This window comes from Chiloscyllium punctatum, chromosome 36 (genome assembly GCF_047496795.1).
Source record: "Chiloscyllium punctatum isolate Juve2018m chromosome 36, sChiPun1.3, whole genome shotgun sequence".
NCBI lineage: Eukaryota > Metazoa > Chordata > Chondrichthyes > Orectolobiformes > Hemiscylliidae > Chiloscyllium > Chiloscyllium punctatum.
This window is the reverse complement of record NC_092774.1, coordinates 16542866-16557715: the sequence shown is the minus strand read 5'-3', so window position 1 is coordinate 16557715 and position 14850 is coordinate 16542866. Positions and strand designations below refer to the sequence as shown.

Below are 14850 nucleotides of genomic sequence, written 5' to 3'. Positions count from 1 at the left end.
TTGCATGTGTGTGTGTTCCTGCGTGCGTGTCTGTGTAATTGTGACCGTGTGATTGCATGTGTGTGTGTGTTCCTGCGTGTGTGTCTGTGTAACTGTGTCCGTGTGATTGCATGTGTGTGTGTGTTCCTGCGTGTGTGTCTGTGTAATTGTGTCCTTGTGATTGCATGTGTGTGTGTGTTCCTGCGTGTGTGTCTGTGTAATTGTGTCTGTGTGATTGCATGTGTGTGCGTTCCTGCGTGTGTGTCTGTGTAATTGTGTCCGTGTGATTGCATGTGTGTGTGTGTTCCTGTGTGTGTGTCTTTGTAATTGTGTCCGTGTGATTGCATGTGTGTGTGTGTTCTTGTGTGTGTGTCTGTGTAATTGTGTCTGTGTGATTGCATGTGTGTGTGCGCCTGCGTGTGCCTGTGTAATTGTGTCCGTGTGATTGCATGTGTGTGTGTGCCTGCGTGTGTGTCTGTGGAATTGTGTCCATGTGATTGCATGTGTGTGTGTGTGTTCCTGCGTGTGTGTCTGTGTAATTGTGTCTGTGTGATTGCATGTGTGTGTGTTCCTGCGTGTGTCTGTGTAATTGTGTCCTTGTGATTGCATGTGTGTGTGTGTTCCTGCGTGTGTGTCTGTGTAATTGTGTCCGTGTGATTGCATGTGTGTGTGTGTTCCTGTGTGTGTGTCTTTGTAATTGTGTCTGTGTGATTGCATGTGTGTGTGTGCCTGTGTGTGTCTGTGTAATTGTGTCTGTGTGATTGCATGTGTGTGTGTGCCTGCGTGTGTGTCTGTGGAATTGTGTCCATGTGATTGCATGTGTGTGTGTGCCTGTGTGTGTCTGTGTAATTGTGTCTGTGTGATTGCATGTGTGTGTGTTCCTGTGTGTGTGTCTTTGTAATTGTGTCTGTGTGATTGCATGTGTGTGTGTGCCTGTGTGTGTGTCTGTGTAATTGTGTCTGTGTGATTGCATGTGTGTGTGTGCCTGCGTGTGTGTCTGTGGAAAAGTGTCTGTGTGATTGCATGTGTGTGTGTTCCTGCGTGTGTGTCTGTGTAATTGCGTCTGTGTGATTGCATGTGTGTGTGTGCCTGCGTGTGTGTCTGAGTAAGTGTGTCCATGTGATTGCATGTGTGTGTGTTTCTGTGTGTGTGTCTGTGTAATTGTGTCCGTGTGATTGCATGTGTGTGTGTGCTGTGTGTGTGTGTCTGTGGAATTGTGTCCATGTGATTGCATGTGTGTGTGTGACTGCGTGTGCGTCTGTGTTATTGTGTCCATGTGATTGCATGTGTGTGTGTGCTGTGTGTGTGTCTGTGTAATTGTGTCCATGTGATTGCATGTGTGTGTGTGCCTGTGTGTCTGTGGAATTGCGTCCATGTGATTGCATGTGTGTGTCTGTTCCTGCATGTGTGTCTTTGTAAATGTGTCCGTGTGATTGCATGTGTGTGTGTTCCTACGTGTGTGTCTGTGTAATTGTGTCTGTGATTGCATGTGTGAGTGTGTGCCTGCGTTTGTGTCTGTGTAATAGTGTCTGTGATTGCATGTGTGTGTGTGTGCCTGCGTGTGTGTCTGTGTAATTGTCTCCATGTGATTGCATGTGTGTGTGTGTTCCTGCCTGTGTGTCTGTGGAATTGTGTCCATGTGATTGCATGTGTGTGTGTGCCTGCGTGTGTGTCTGTGTAATTGTGTCCGTGTGATTGCATGTGTGTGTGTGTTCCTGCCTGTGTGTCTGTGGAATTGTGTCCATGTGATTGCATGTGTGTGTGTGTTCCTGCGTGTGTGTCTGTGTAATTGTGTCTGTGTGATTGCATGTGTGTGTGTGCCTGCGTGTGTGTCTGTGTAATTGTGTCCGTGTGATTGCATGTGTGTGCCTGCGTGTGTCTGTGTAATTGTGACCGTGTGATTGCATGTGTGTGTGTGCCTGCGTGTGTGTCTGTGTAATTATGTCCATGTGATTGCATGTATGTGTGTGCCTGTGTGTGTGTCTGTGTAATTGTGTCTGTGTGATTGCGCGTCTGTGTGTTTCTGTGTGTGTGTCTGTGTAATTGTGTCTGTGTGATTGCATGTGTGTGTGTGCCTGCGTGTGTGTCTGTGGAATTGTGTCCATGTGATTGCATGTGTGTGTGTGCCTGCGTGTGTGTCTGTGTAATTGTGTCCATGTGATTGCATGTGTGTGTGTTCCTGCGTGTCTGTCTGTGTAATTGTGTCCATGTGATTGCATGTGTGTGTCTTCCTGCATGTGTGTCTGTGTAATTGTGTCCATGTGATTGCATGTGTGTGTGTGTGCGTGCGTGTGTGTCTGTGTAATTGTGTCCGTGTGATTGCATGTGTGTGCCTGCGTGTGTCTGTGTAATTGTGTCTGTGTGATTGCATGTGTGTGTGTTCCTGTGTGTGTGTCTGTGTAATTGTGTCCGTGTGATTGCATCTGTGTGCCTGCGTGTGTCTGTGTAATTGTGTCTGTGTGATTGCTTGTGTGTGTGTTCCTGTGTGTGTATCTGTGTAATTGTGTCTGTGTGATTGCGCGTGTGTGTGTTCCTGTGTGTGTATCTGTGTAATTGTGTCTTTCTGATTGCATGTGTGTGTGTTCCAGCGTGCGTGTCTGTGTAATTGTGTCTGTGTGATTGCATGTGTGTGTGTGTGCCTGCGCGTGTGTCTGTGTAATTGTGTCCGTGTGATTGCATGTGTGTGCCTGCGTGTATCTGTGTAATTGTGACCGTGCGATTGCATGTGTGTGTGTGCCTGTGTGTGTGTCTGTGTAATTGTATCCGTGTAATTGCTTGTGTGTGTGTTCCTGTGTGTGTATCTGTGTAATTGTGTCTGTGTGATTGCACGTGTGTGTGTGTGCCTGCGCGTGTGTCTGTTTAATTGTATCCATGTGATTGCTTGTGTATGTGTTGCTGTGTGCGTATCTGTGTAATTGTGTCTGTCTGATTGCATGTGTGTGTGTTCCTGCGTGCGTGTCTGTGTAATTGTGACCGTGTGATTGCATGTGTGTGTGTGTTCCTGCGTGCGTGTCTGTGTAATTGTGACCGTGTGATTGCATGTGTGTGTGTGTTCCTGCGTGTGTGTCTGTGTAATTGTGTTTGTGTGATTGCATGTGTGTGTGTTCCTGCGTGTGTCTGTGTAATTGTGTCTGTGTGATTGCATGTGTGTGTGTGTTCCTGCGTGTGTGTCTGTGTAATTGTGTCCGTGTGATTGCATGTGTGTGTGTGTTCCTGTGTGTGTGTCTTTGTAATTGTGACCGTGTGATTGCATGTGTGTGTGTTCCTGCGTGTGTGTCTGTGTAACTGTGTCCGTGTGATTGCATGTGTGTGTGTGTTCCTGCGTGTGTGTCTGTGTAATTGTGTCCGTGTGATTGCATGTGTGTGTGTGTTCCTGCGTGTGTGTCTGTGTAACTGTGTCCGTGTGATTGCATGTGTGTGTGTGTTCCTGCGTGTGTGTCTGTGTAATTGTGTCTGTGTGATTGCATGTGTGTGTGTTCCTGCGTGTGTCTGTGTAATTGTGTCCTTGTGATTGCATGTGTGTGTGTGTTCCTGCGTGTGTGTCTGTGTAATTGTGTCTGTGTGATTGCATGTGTGTGTGTTCCTGCGTGTGTGTCTGTGTAATTGTGTCTGTGTGATTGCATGTGTGCGTGTATCCTTGTGTGTGTGTCTGTGTAATTGTGTCTGTGTGATTGCATGTGTGTGTGTGCCTGCGTGTGTGTCTGTGGAATTGTGTCCATGTGATTGCATGTGTGTGTGTGCCTGTGTGTGTCTGTGTAATTGTGTCCGTGTGATTGCATGTGTGTGTGTGCCTGCGTGTGTGTCTGTGGAATTGTGTCCATGTGATTGCATGTGTGTGTGTGTGTGTTCCTGCGTGTGTGTCTGTGTAATTGTGTCTGTGTGATTGCATGTGTGTGTGTTCCTGCGTGTGTGTCTGTGTAATTGTGTCAGTGTGATTGCATGTGTGTGTGTGTTCCTGCGTGTGTGTCTGTGGAATTGTGTCCGTGTGATTGCATGTGTGTGTGTGTCTTTGTAATTGTGTCCGTGTGATTGCATGTGTGTGTGTGTTCTTGTGTGAGTGTCTGTGTAACTGTGTCCGTGTGATTGCATGTGTGTGTGTGTTCTTGTGTGTGTGTCTGTGTAATTGTGTCTGTGTGATTGCATGTGTGTGTGTGCCTGTGTGTGTCTGTGTAATTGTGTCTGTGTGATTGCATGTGTGTGTGTGCCTGCGTGTGTGTCTGTGGAATTGTGTCCATGTGATTGCATGTGTGTGTGTGCCTGTGTGTGTGTCTGTGTAATTGTGTCTGTGTGATTGCATGTGTGTGTGTGCCTGCGTGTGTGTCTGTGGAAAAGTGTCTGTGTGATTGCATGTGTGTGTGTTCCTGCGTGTGTGTCTGTGTAATTGCGTCTGTGTGATTGCATGTGTGTGTGTGCCTGCGTGTGTGTCTGTGGAATTGTGTCCATGTGATTGCATGTGTGTGTGTGCCTGTGTGTGTCTGTGTAATTGTGTCTGTGTGATTGCATGTGTGTGTGTTCCTGTGTGTGTGTCTTTGTAATTGTGTCTGTGTGATTGCATGTGTGTGTGTGCCTGTGTGTGTGTCTGTGTAATTGTGTCTGTGTGATTGCATGTGTGTGTGTGCCTGCGTGTGTGTCTGTGGAAAAGTGTCTGTGTGATTGCATGTGTGTGTGTTCCTGCGTGTGTGTCTGTGTAATTGCGTCTGTGTGATTGCATGTGTGTGTGTGCCTGCGTGTGTGTCTGAGTAAGTGTGTCCATGTGATTGCATGTGTGTGTGTTTCTGTGTGTGTGTCTGTGTAATTGTGTCCGTGTGATTGCATGTGTGTGTGTGCTGTGTGTGTGTGTCTGTGGAATTGTGTCCATGTGATTGCATGTGTGTGTGTGACTGCGTGTGCGTCTGTGTTATTGTGTCCATGTGATTGCATGTGTGTGTGTGCTGTGTGTGTGTCTGTGTAATTGTGTCCATGTGATTGCATGTGTGTGTGTGCCTGTGTGTCTGTGGAATTGCGTCCATGTGATTGCATGTGTGTGTCTGTTCCTGCATGTGTGTCTTTGTAAATGTGTCCGTGTGATTGCATGTGTGTGTGTTCCTACGTGTGTGTCTGTGTAATTGTGTCTGTGATTGCATGTGTGAGTGTGTGCCTGCGTTTGTGTCTGTGTAATAGTGTCTGTGATTGCATGTGTGTGTGTGTTCCTGCCTGTGTGTCTGTGGAATTGTGTCCATGTGATTGCATGTGTGTGTGTGCCTGCGTGTGTGTCTGTGTAATTGTGTCCGTGTGATTGCATGTGTGTGTGTGTTCCTGCCTGTGTGTCTGTGGAATTGTGTCCATGTGATTGCATGTGTGTGTGTGTTCCTGCGTGTGTGTCTGTGTAATTGTGTCTGTGTGATTGCATGTGTGTGTGTGCCTGCGTGTGTGTCTGTGTAATTGTGTCCGTGTGATTGCATGTGTGTGCCTGCGTGTGTCTGTGTAATTGTGACCGTGCGATTGCATGTGTGTGTGTGCCTGCGTGTGTGTCTGTGTAATTGTGTCCATGTGATTGCATGTATGTGTGTGCCTGTGTGTGTGTCTGTGTAATTGTGTCTGTGTGATTGCGCGTCTGTGTGTTTCTGTGTGTGTGTCTGTGTAATTGTGTCTGTGTGATTGCATGTGTGTGTGTGCCTGCGTGTGTGTCTGTGGAATTGTGTCCATGTGATTGCATGTGTGTGTGTGCCTGCGTGTGTGTCTGTGTAATTGTGTCCATGTGATTGCATGTGTGTGTGTTCCTGCGTGTCTGTCTGTGTAATTGTGTCCATGTGATTGCATGTGTGTGTCTTCCTGCATGTGTGTCTGTGTAATTGTGTCCATGTGATTGCATGTGTGTGTGTGTGCGTGCGTGTGTCTGTGTAATTGTGTCCGTGTGATTGCATGTGTGTGCCTGCGTGTGTCTGTGTAATTGTGTCTGTGTGATTGCATGTGTGTGTGTTCCTGTGTGTGTGTCTGTGTAATTGTGTCCGTGTGATTGCATCTGTGTGCCTGCGTGTGTCTGTGTAATTGTGTCTGTGTGATTGCTTGTGTGTGTGTTCCTGTGTGTGTATCTGTGTAATTGTGTCTGTGTGATTGCGCGTGTGTGTGTTCCTGTGTGTGTATCTGTGTAATTGTGTCTTTCTGATTGCATGTGTGTGTGTTCCAGCGTGCGTGTCTGTGTAATTGTGTCTGTGTGATTGCATGTGTGTGTGTGTGCCTGCGCGTGTGTCTGTGTAATTGTGTCCGTGTGATTGCATGTGTGTGCCTGCGTGTATCTGTGTAATTGTGACCGTGCGATTGCATGTGTGTGTGTGCCTGTGTGTGTGTCTGTGTAATTGTATCCGTGTAATTGCTTGTGTGTGTGTTCCTGTGTGTGTATCTGTGTAATTGTGTCTGTGTGATTGCACGTGTGTGTGTGTGTGCCTGCGCGTGTGTCTGTTTAATTGTATCCATGTGATTGCTTGTGTATGTGTTGCTGTGTGCGTATCTGTGTAATTGTGTCTGTCTGATTGCATGTGTGTGTGTTCCTGCGTGCGTGTCTGTGTAATTGTGACCGTGTGATTGCATGTGTGTGTGTGTTCCTGCGTGCGTGTCTGTGTAATTGTGACCGTGTGATTGCATGTGTGTGTGTGTTCCTGCGTGTGTGTCTGTGTAATTGTGTTTGTGTGATTGCATGTGTGTGTGTTCCTGCGTGTGTCTGTGTAATTGTGTCTGTGTGATTGCATGTGTGTGTGTGTTCCTGCGTGTGTGTCTGTGTAATTGTGTCCGTGTGATTGCATGTGTGTGTGTGTTCCTGTGTGTGTGTCTTTGTAATTGTGACCGTGTGATTGCATGTGTGTGTGTTCCTGCGTGTGTGTCTGTGTAACTGTGTCCGTGTGATTGCATGTGTGTGTGTGTTCCTGCGTGTGTGTCTGTGTAATTGTGTCCGTGTGATTGCATGTGTGTGTGTGTTCCTGCGTGTGTGTCTGTGTAACTGTGTCCGTGTGATTGCATGTGTGTGTGTGTTCCTGCGTGTGTGTCTGTGTAATTGTGTCTGTGTGATTGCATGTGTGTGTGTTCCTGCGTGTGTCTGTGTAATTGTGTCCTTGTGATTGCATGTGTGTGTGTGTTCCTGCGTGTGTGTCTGTGTAATTGTGTCTGTGTGATTGCATGTGTGTGTGTTGCTGCGTGTGTGTCTGTGTAATTGTGTCTGTGTGATTGCATGTGTGCGTGTATCCTTGTGTGTGTGTCTGTGTAATTGTGTCTGTGTGATTGCATGTGTGTGTGTGCCTGCGTGTGTGTCTGTGGAATTGTGTCCATGTGATTGCATGTGTGTGTGTGCCTGTGTGTGTCTGTGTAATTGTGTCCGTGTGATTGCATGTGTGTGTGTGCCTGCGTGTGTGTCTGTGGAATTGTGTCCATGTGATTGCATGTGTGTGTGTGTGTGTGTTCCTGCGTGTGTGTCTGTGTAATTGTGTCTGTGTGATTGCATGTGTGTGTGTTCCTGCGTGTGTGTCTGTGTAATTGTGTCAGTGTGATTGCATGTGTGTGTGTGTTCCTGCGTGTGTGTCTGTGGAATTGTGTCCGTGTGATTGCATGTGTGTGTGTGTCTTTGTAATTGTGTCCGTGTGATTGCATGTGTGTGTGTGTTCTTGTGTGAGTGTCTGTGTAACTGTGTCCGTGTGATTGCATGTGTGTGTGTGTTCTTGTGTGTGTGTCTGTGTAATTGTGTCTGTGTGATTGCATGTGTGTGTGTGCCTGTGTGTGTCTGTGTAATTGTGTCTGTGTGATTGCATGTGTGTGTGTGCCTGCGTGTGTGTCTGTGGAATTGTGTCCATGTGATTGCATGTGTGTGTGTGCCTGTGTGTGTGTCTGTGTAATTGTGTCTGTGTGATTGCATGTGTGTGTGTGCCTGCGTGTGTGTCTGTGGAAAAGTGTCTGTGTGATTGCATGTGTGTGTGTTCCTGCGTGTGTGTCTGTGTAATTGCGTCTGTGTGATTGCATGTGTGTGTGTGCCTGCGTGTGTGTCTGAGTAAGTGTGTCCATGTGATTGCATGTGTGTGTGTTTCTGTGTGTGTGTCTGTGTAATTGTGTCCGTGTGATTGCATGTGTGTGTGTGCTGTGTGTGTGTGTCTGTGGAATTGTGTCCATGTGATTGCATGTCTGTGTGTGACTGCGTGTGCGTCTGTGTTATTGTGTCCATGTGATTGCATGTGTGTGTGTGCTGTGTGTGTGTCTGTGGAATTGTGTCCATGTGATTGCATGTGTGTGTGTGCCTGCATGTGTGTCTGTGTAATTGTGTCCATGTGATTGCATGTGTGTGTGTGCTGTGTGTGTGTCTGTGGAATTGTGTCCATGTGATTGCATGTGTGTGTGTGTTCCTGCGTGTGTCTGTGTAATTGTGTCCTTGTGATTGCATGTGTGTGTGTGTTCCTGCGTGTGTGTCTGTGTAATTATGTCTGTGTGATTGCATGTGTGTGTGTGTGCCTGCGTGTGTGTCTGTGTAATTGTGTCCGTGTGATTGCATGTGTGTGTGTGCCTGCGTGTCTGTGGAATTGTGTCCATGTGATTGCATGTGTGTGTGTTCCTGCGTGTGTGTCTGTGGAATTGTGTCCATGTGATTGCATGTGTGTGTGTTCCTGCGTGTGTGTCTGTGTAATTGTATCTGTGTGATTGCATGTGTGTGTGTGTTCCTGCGTGTGTGTCTGTGTAATTGTGTCCATGTGATTGCATGTGTGTGTGTGCCTGTGTGTGTATCTGTGTAATTGTGTCCGTGTGATTGCATGTGAGTGTGTGCCTGCGTGGTGTATCTTTTTAATTGTGTCCGTGTGATTTCATATGTGTGTGTGTGCCTGCGTATGTGTCTGTGTAATTGTGTCTGTGTGATTGCATGTGTGTGTGTGTGCCTGCGTGTGTGTCTGTGTAATTGTGTCCATGTGATTGCATGTGTGTGTGTGCCTGCGTGTGTGTCTGTGGAGTTGTGTCCGTGTGATTGCATGTGTGTGTGTGTTCCTGTGTGTGTGTCTGTGTAATTGTGTCTGTGTGATTGCATGTGTGCGTGTGCCTGCTTGTGTGTCTGTGGAAAAGTGTCTATGTGATTGCATGTGTGTGTGTGCCTGTGTGTGTGTCTGTGGAATTGTGTCCATGTGATTGCATGTGTGTGTGTGTTCCTGCGTGTGTGTCTGTGTAATTGTGTCCGTGTGATTGCATGTGTGTGTGTGCCTGTGTGTCTGTGGAATTGTGTCCATGTGATTGCATGTATGTGTGTTCCTGCGTGTGTGTCTGTGGAATTGTGTCCATGTGATTGCATGTGTGTGTGTTCCTGCGTGTGTGTCTGTGTAATTGTGTCCGTGTGATTGCATGTGTGTGTGTGTTCCTGCGTGTGTGTCTGTGTAATTGTGACCGTGTGCTTGCATGTGTGTGTGTGTTCCTGTGTGTGTGTCTTTGTAATTGTGTCCGTGTGATTGCATGTGTGTGTGTTCCTGCATGTGTGTCTGTGTAATTGTGTCTGTCTGATTGCATGTGTGTGTGTGTGCGTGCGTGTGTCTGTGTAATTGTGTCCGTGTGATTGCATGTGTGTGCCTGCGTGTGTCTGTGTAATTGTGTCTGTGTGAATGCATGTGTGTGCCTGCGTGTGTCTGTGTAATTGTGTCTTTGTGATTGCATGTGTGTGTGTTCCTGTGTGTGTCTGTGTAATTGTGTCCGTGTGATTGCATGTGTGTGCCTGCGTGTGTCTGTGTAATTGTGTCTTTGTGATTGCATGTGTGTGTGTTCCTCTGTGTGTGTCTGTGTAATTGTGTCCGTGTGATTGCTTGTGTGTGTGTTCCTGTGTGTGTATCTGTGTAATTGTGTCTGTGTGATTGCGCGTGTGTGTGTTCCTGTGTGTGTGTCTGTGTAATTGTGTCCGTGTGATTGCTTGTGTGTGTGTTCCTGTGTGTGTATCTGTGTAATTGTGTCTGTGTGATTGCGCGTGTGTGTGTGTGCCTGCGTGTGTGTCTGTTTTATTGTGTCCGTGTGATTGCGCGTGTGTGTTTCTGTGTGGGTGTCTGTATAATTGTGTCCGTGTGATTGCATGTGTGTGTGTGTGCCTGTGTGTGTGTCTGTGGAATTGTGTCCGTGTGATTGCATGTGTGTGTATGCTGTGTGTGTGTGTCTGTGTAATTGTGTCCATGTGATTGCATGTGTGTGTGTGCTGTGTGTGTGTCTGTGGAATTGTGTCCATGTGATTGCATGTGTGTGTGTGTTGCTGCGTGTGTCTGTGTAATTGTGTCCATGTGATTGCATGTGTGTGTGTGTGCCTGCGTGTGTGTCTGTATAATTGTGTCCGTGTGATTGCGCGTGTGTGTTTCTGTGTGTGTGTCTGTGTAATTGTGTCCGTGTGATTGCATGTGTGTGTGTGTGCCTGTGTGTGTGTCTGTGGAATTGTGTCCATGTGATTGCATGTGTGTGTCTGTTGCTGCGTGTGTCTGTGTAATTGTGTCCATGTGATTGCATGTGTGTGTGTGTGCCTGCGTGTGTGTCTGTGTAATTGTGTCCATGTGATTGCATGTGTGTGTGTGCCTGCGTGTGTGTGTCCATGTGATTGCATGTGTGTGTGTGCTGTGTGTGTGTGTCTGTGGAATTGTGTCCATGTGATTGCATGTGCGTGTGTGTTCCTGCGTGTCTTTGTAATTGTGTCCGTGTGATTGCATGTGTGTGTGTTCCTGCGTGTGTGTCTGTGTAATTGTGTCCATGTGATTGCATGTGTGTGTGTGCCTGCGTGTGTGTCTGTGGAATTGTGTCCATGTGATTGCATGTGTGTGTGTTCCTACGTGTGTGTCTGTGTAATTGTGTCTGTGATTGCATGTGTGTGCGTGTGCCTGCGTTTGTGTCTGGGTAATAGTGTCTGTGATTGCATGTGTGTGTGTGTGCCTGCGTGTGTGTCTGTGTAATTGTGTCCATGTGATTGCATGTGTGTGTGTGTCTGCGTGTGTGTCTGTGTAATTGTGTCTGTGTGATTGCGCGTGTGTGTGTTTCTGTGTGTGTGTCTGTGTAATTGTGTCCGTGTGATTGCATGTGTGTGTGTGCCTGCGTGTGTGTCTGTGGAATTGTGTCCATGTGATTGCATGTGTGTGTGTGCCTGCGTGTGTGTCTGTGTAATTGTGTCCATGTGATTGCATGTGTGTGTGTTCCTGCGTGTCTGTCTGTGGAATTGTGTCCATGTGATTGCATGTGTGTGTGTTCCTGCATGTGTGTCTGTGTAATTGTGTCCATGTGATTGCATGTGTGTGTGTGTGCGTGCGTGTGTGTCTGTGTAATTGTGTCTGTGTGATTGCATGTGTGTGTGTTCCTGTGTGTGTGTCTGTGTAATTGTGTCCGTGTGATTGCATCTGTGTGCCTGCGTGTGTCTGTGTAATTGTGTCTGTGTGATTGCTTGTGTGTGTGTTCCTGTGTGTGTATCTGTGTAATTGTGTCTGTGTGATTGCGCGTGTGTGTGTTCCTGTGTGTGTATCTGTGTAATTGTGTCTGTCTGATTGCATGTGTGTGTGTTCCTGCGTGCGTGTCTGTGTAATTGTGTCTGTGTGATTGCATGTGTGTGTGTGTGCCTGCGCGTGTGTCTGTGTAATTGTGTCCGTGTGATTGCATGTGTGTGCCTGCGTGTATCTGTGTAATTGTGACCGTGCGATTGCATGTGTGTGTGTGCCTGTGTGTGTGTCTGTGTAATTGTATCCGTGTGATTGCTTGTGTGTGTGTTCCTGTGTGTGTATCTGTGTAATTGTGTCTGTGTGATTGCGCGTGTGTGTGTGCCTGCGCGTGTGTCTGTTTAATTGTATCCATGTGATTGCTTGTGTGTGTGTTGCTGTGTGTGTATCTGTGTAATTGTGTCTGTCTGATTGCATGTGTGTGTGTTCCTGCGTGCGTGTCTGTGTAATTGTGACCGTGTGATTGCATGTGTGTGTGTGTTCCTGCGTGTGTGTCTGTGTAACTGTGTCCGTGTGATTGCATGTGTGTGTGTGTGTTCCTGCGTGTGTGTCTGTGTAATTGTGTCCGTGTGATTGCATGTGTGTGTGTTCCTGCGTGTGTCTGTGTAATTGTGTCCTTGTGATTGCATGTGTGTGTGTGTTCCTGCGTGTGTGTCTGTGTAATTGTGTCTGTGTGATTGCATGTGTGTGTTTCTGTGTGTGTGTCTGTGTAATTGTGTCCGTGTGATTGCATGTGTGTGTGTGTGCCTGTGTGTGTGTCTGTGGAATTGTGTCCATGTGATTGCATGTGTGTGTGTGCTGTGTGTGTGTCTGTGGAATTGTGTCCATGTGATTGCATGTGTGTGTCTGTTGCTGCGTGTGTCTGTGTAATTGTGTCCATGTGATTGCATGTGTGTGTGTGTGCCTGCGTGTGTGTCTGTGTAATTGTGTCCATGTGATTGCATGTGTGTGTGTGCCTGCGTGTGTGTGTCCATGTGATTGCATGTGTGTGTGTGCTGTGTGTGTGTGTCTGTGGAATTGTGTCCATGTGATTGCATGTGCGTGTGTGTTCCTGCGTGTGTCTTTGTAATTGTGTCCGTGTGATTGCATGTCTGTGTGTTCCTGCGTGTGTGTCTGTGTAATTGTGTCCATGTGATTGCATGTGTGTGTGTGCCTGCGTGTGTGTCTGTGGAATTGTGTCCATGTGATTGCATGTGTGTGTGTTCCTGCGTGTGTGTCTTTGTAATTGTGTCCGTGTGATTGCATGTGTGTGTGTTCCTACGTGTGTGTCTGTGTAATTGTGTCTGTGATTGCATGTGTGTGCGTGTGCCTGCGTTTGTGTCTGTGTAATAGTGTCTGTGATTGCATGTGTGTGTGTGTGCCTGCGTGTGTGTCTGTGTAATTGTGTCCATGTGATTGCATGTGTGTGTGTGTCTGCGTGTGTGTCTGTGTAATTGTGTCTGTGTGATTGCGCGTGTGTGTGTTTCTGTGTGTGTGTCTGTGTAATTGTGTCCGTGTGATTGCATGTGTGTGTGTGCCTGCGTGTGTGTCTGTGGAATTGTGTCCATGTGATTGCATGTGTGTGTGTGCCTGCGTGTGTGTCTGTGTAATTGTGTCCATGTGATTGCATGTGTGTGTGTTCCTGCGTGTCTGTCTGTGGAATTGTGTCCATGTGATTGCATGTGTGTGTGTTCCTGCATGTGTGTCTGTGTAATTGTGTCCATGTGATTGCATGTGTGTGTGTGTGCGTGCGTGTGTGTCTGTGTAATTGTGTCCGTGTGATTGCATGTGTGTGCCTGCGTGTGTCTGTGTAATTGTGTCTGTGTGATTGCATGTGTGTGTGTTCCTGTGTGTGTGTCTGTGTAATTGTGTCCGTGTGATTGCATCTGTGTGCCTGCGTGTGTCTGTGTAATTGTGTCTGTGTGATTTCTTGTGTGTGTGTTCCTGTGTGTGTATCTGTGTAATTGTGTCTGTGTGATTGCGCGTGTGTGTGTTCCTGTGTGTGTATCTGTGTAATTGTGTCTGTCTGATTGCATGTGTGTGTGTTCCTGCGTGCGTGTCTGTGTAATTGTGTCTGTGTGATTGCATGTGTGTGCGTGTGCCTGCGCGTGTGTCTGTGTAATTGTGTCCGTGTGATTGCATGTGTGTGCCTGCGTGTATCTGTGTAATTGTGACCGTGCGATTGCATGTGTGTGTGTGCCTGTGTGTGTGTCTGTGTAATTGTATCCGTGTGATTGCTTGTGTGTGTGTTCCTGTGTGTGTATCTGTGTAATTGTGTCTGTGTGATTGCGCGTGTGTGTGTGCCTGCGCGTGTGTCTGTTTAATTGTATCCATGTGATTGCTTGTGTGTGTGTTGCTGTGTGTGTATCTGTGTAATTGTGTCTGTCTGATTGCATGTGTGTGTGTTCCTGCGTGCGTGTCTGTGTAATTGTGACCGTGTGATTGCATGTGTGTGTGTGTTCCTGCGTGTGTGTCTGTGTAACTGTGTCCGTGTGATTGCATGTGTGTGTGTGTGTTCCTGCGTGTGTGTCTGTGTAATTGTGTCCGTGTGATTGCATGTGTGTGTGTTCCTGCGTGTGTCTGTGTAATTGTGTCCTTGTGATTGCATGTGTGTGTGTGTTCCTGCGTGTGTGTCTGTGTAATTGTGTCTGTGTGATTGCATGTGTGTGTGTTCCTGCGTGTGTGTCTGTGTAATTGTGTCTGTGTGATTGCATGTGTGTGTGTGTTCCTGCGTGTGTGTCTGTGGAATTGTGTCCATGTGATTGCATGTGTGTGTGTGCCTGCGTGTGTCTGTGTAATTGTGTCTGTGTGATTGCATGTGTGTGTGTGTGCCTGCGTGTGTCTGTGTAATTGTGACCGTGCGATTGCATGTGTGTGTGTTCCTGTGTGTGTGTCTGTGTAATTTTGTCCGTGTGATTGCTTGTGTGTGTGTTCCTGTGTGTGTATCTGTGTAATTGTGTCCGTGTGATTGCATGTGTGTGTGTGCCTGAGTGTGTGTCTGTGTAATTGTGTCCGTGTGATTGCATGTGTGTGCCTGCGTGTATCTGTGTAATTGTGACCGTGCGATTGCATGTGTGTGTGTTCCTGTGTGTGTGTCTGTGTAATTGTGTCTGTGTGATTGCATGTGTGTGTGTTCCTACAGGTGTGTCTGTGTAATTGTGTCTGTGTGATTGAATGTGTGTGTGTGTTCCTGCGTGTGTGTCTGTGTAATTGTGTCTGTGTGATTGCATGTGTGTGTGTTCCTGTGTGTGTGTCTGTGTAATTGTGTCTGTGTGATTGCATGTGTGTGTGTGTTCTTGTGTGTGTGTCAGTGTAATTGTGTCTGTGTGTTTGCCTGTGTGTGTCTGTGTAATTGTGTCTGTGTGATTGAATGTGTGTGTGTGTGTTCCTGTGTGTGTGTGTCTTTGTAATTGTGTCCGTGTGATTGCATGAGTGTGTGTTACTGCGTGTG

At 47.1% G+C, this 14850-nt stretch overlaps 1 protein-coding gene across 1 annotated transcript in view; it reads right to left on the bottom strand.

Moving 5' to 3' along the window:
* LOC140460016 (E3 ubiquitin-protein ligase RNF212B-like) overlaps positions 1–14850 on the bottom strand; it is an 830347-nt gene that overhangs the window by 331372 nt on the left and 484125 nt on the right. The window lies entirely within an intron of this gene.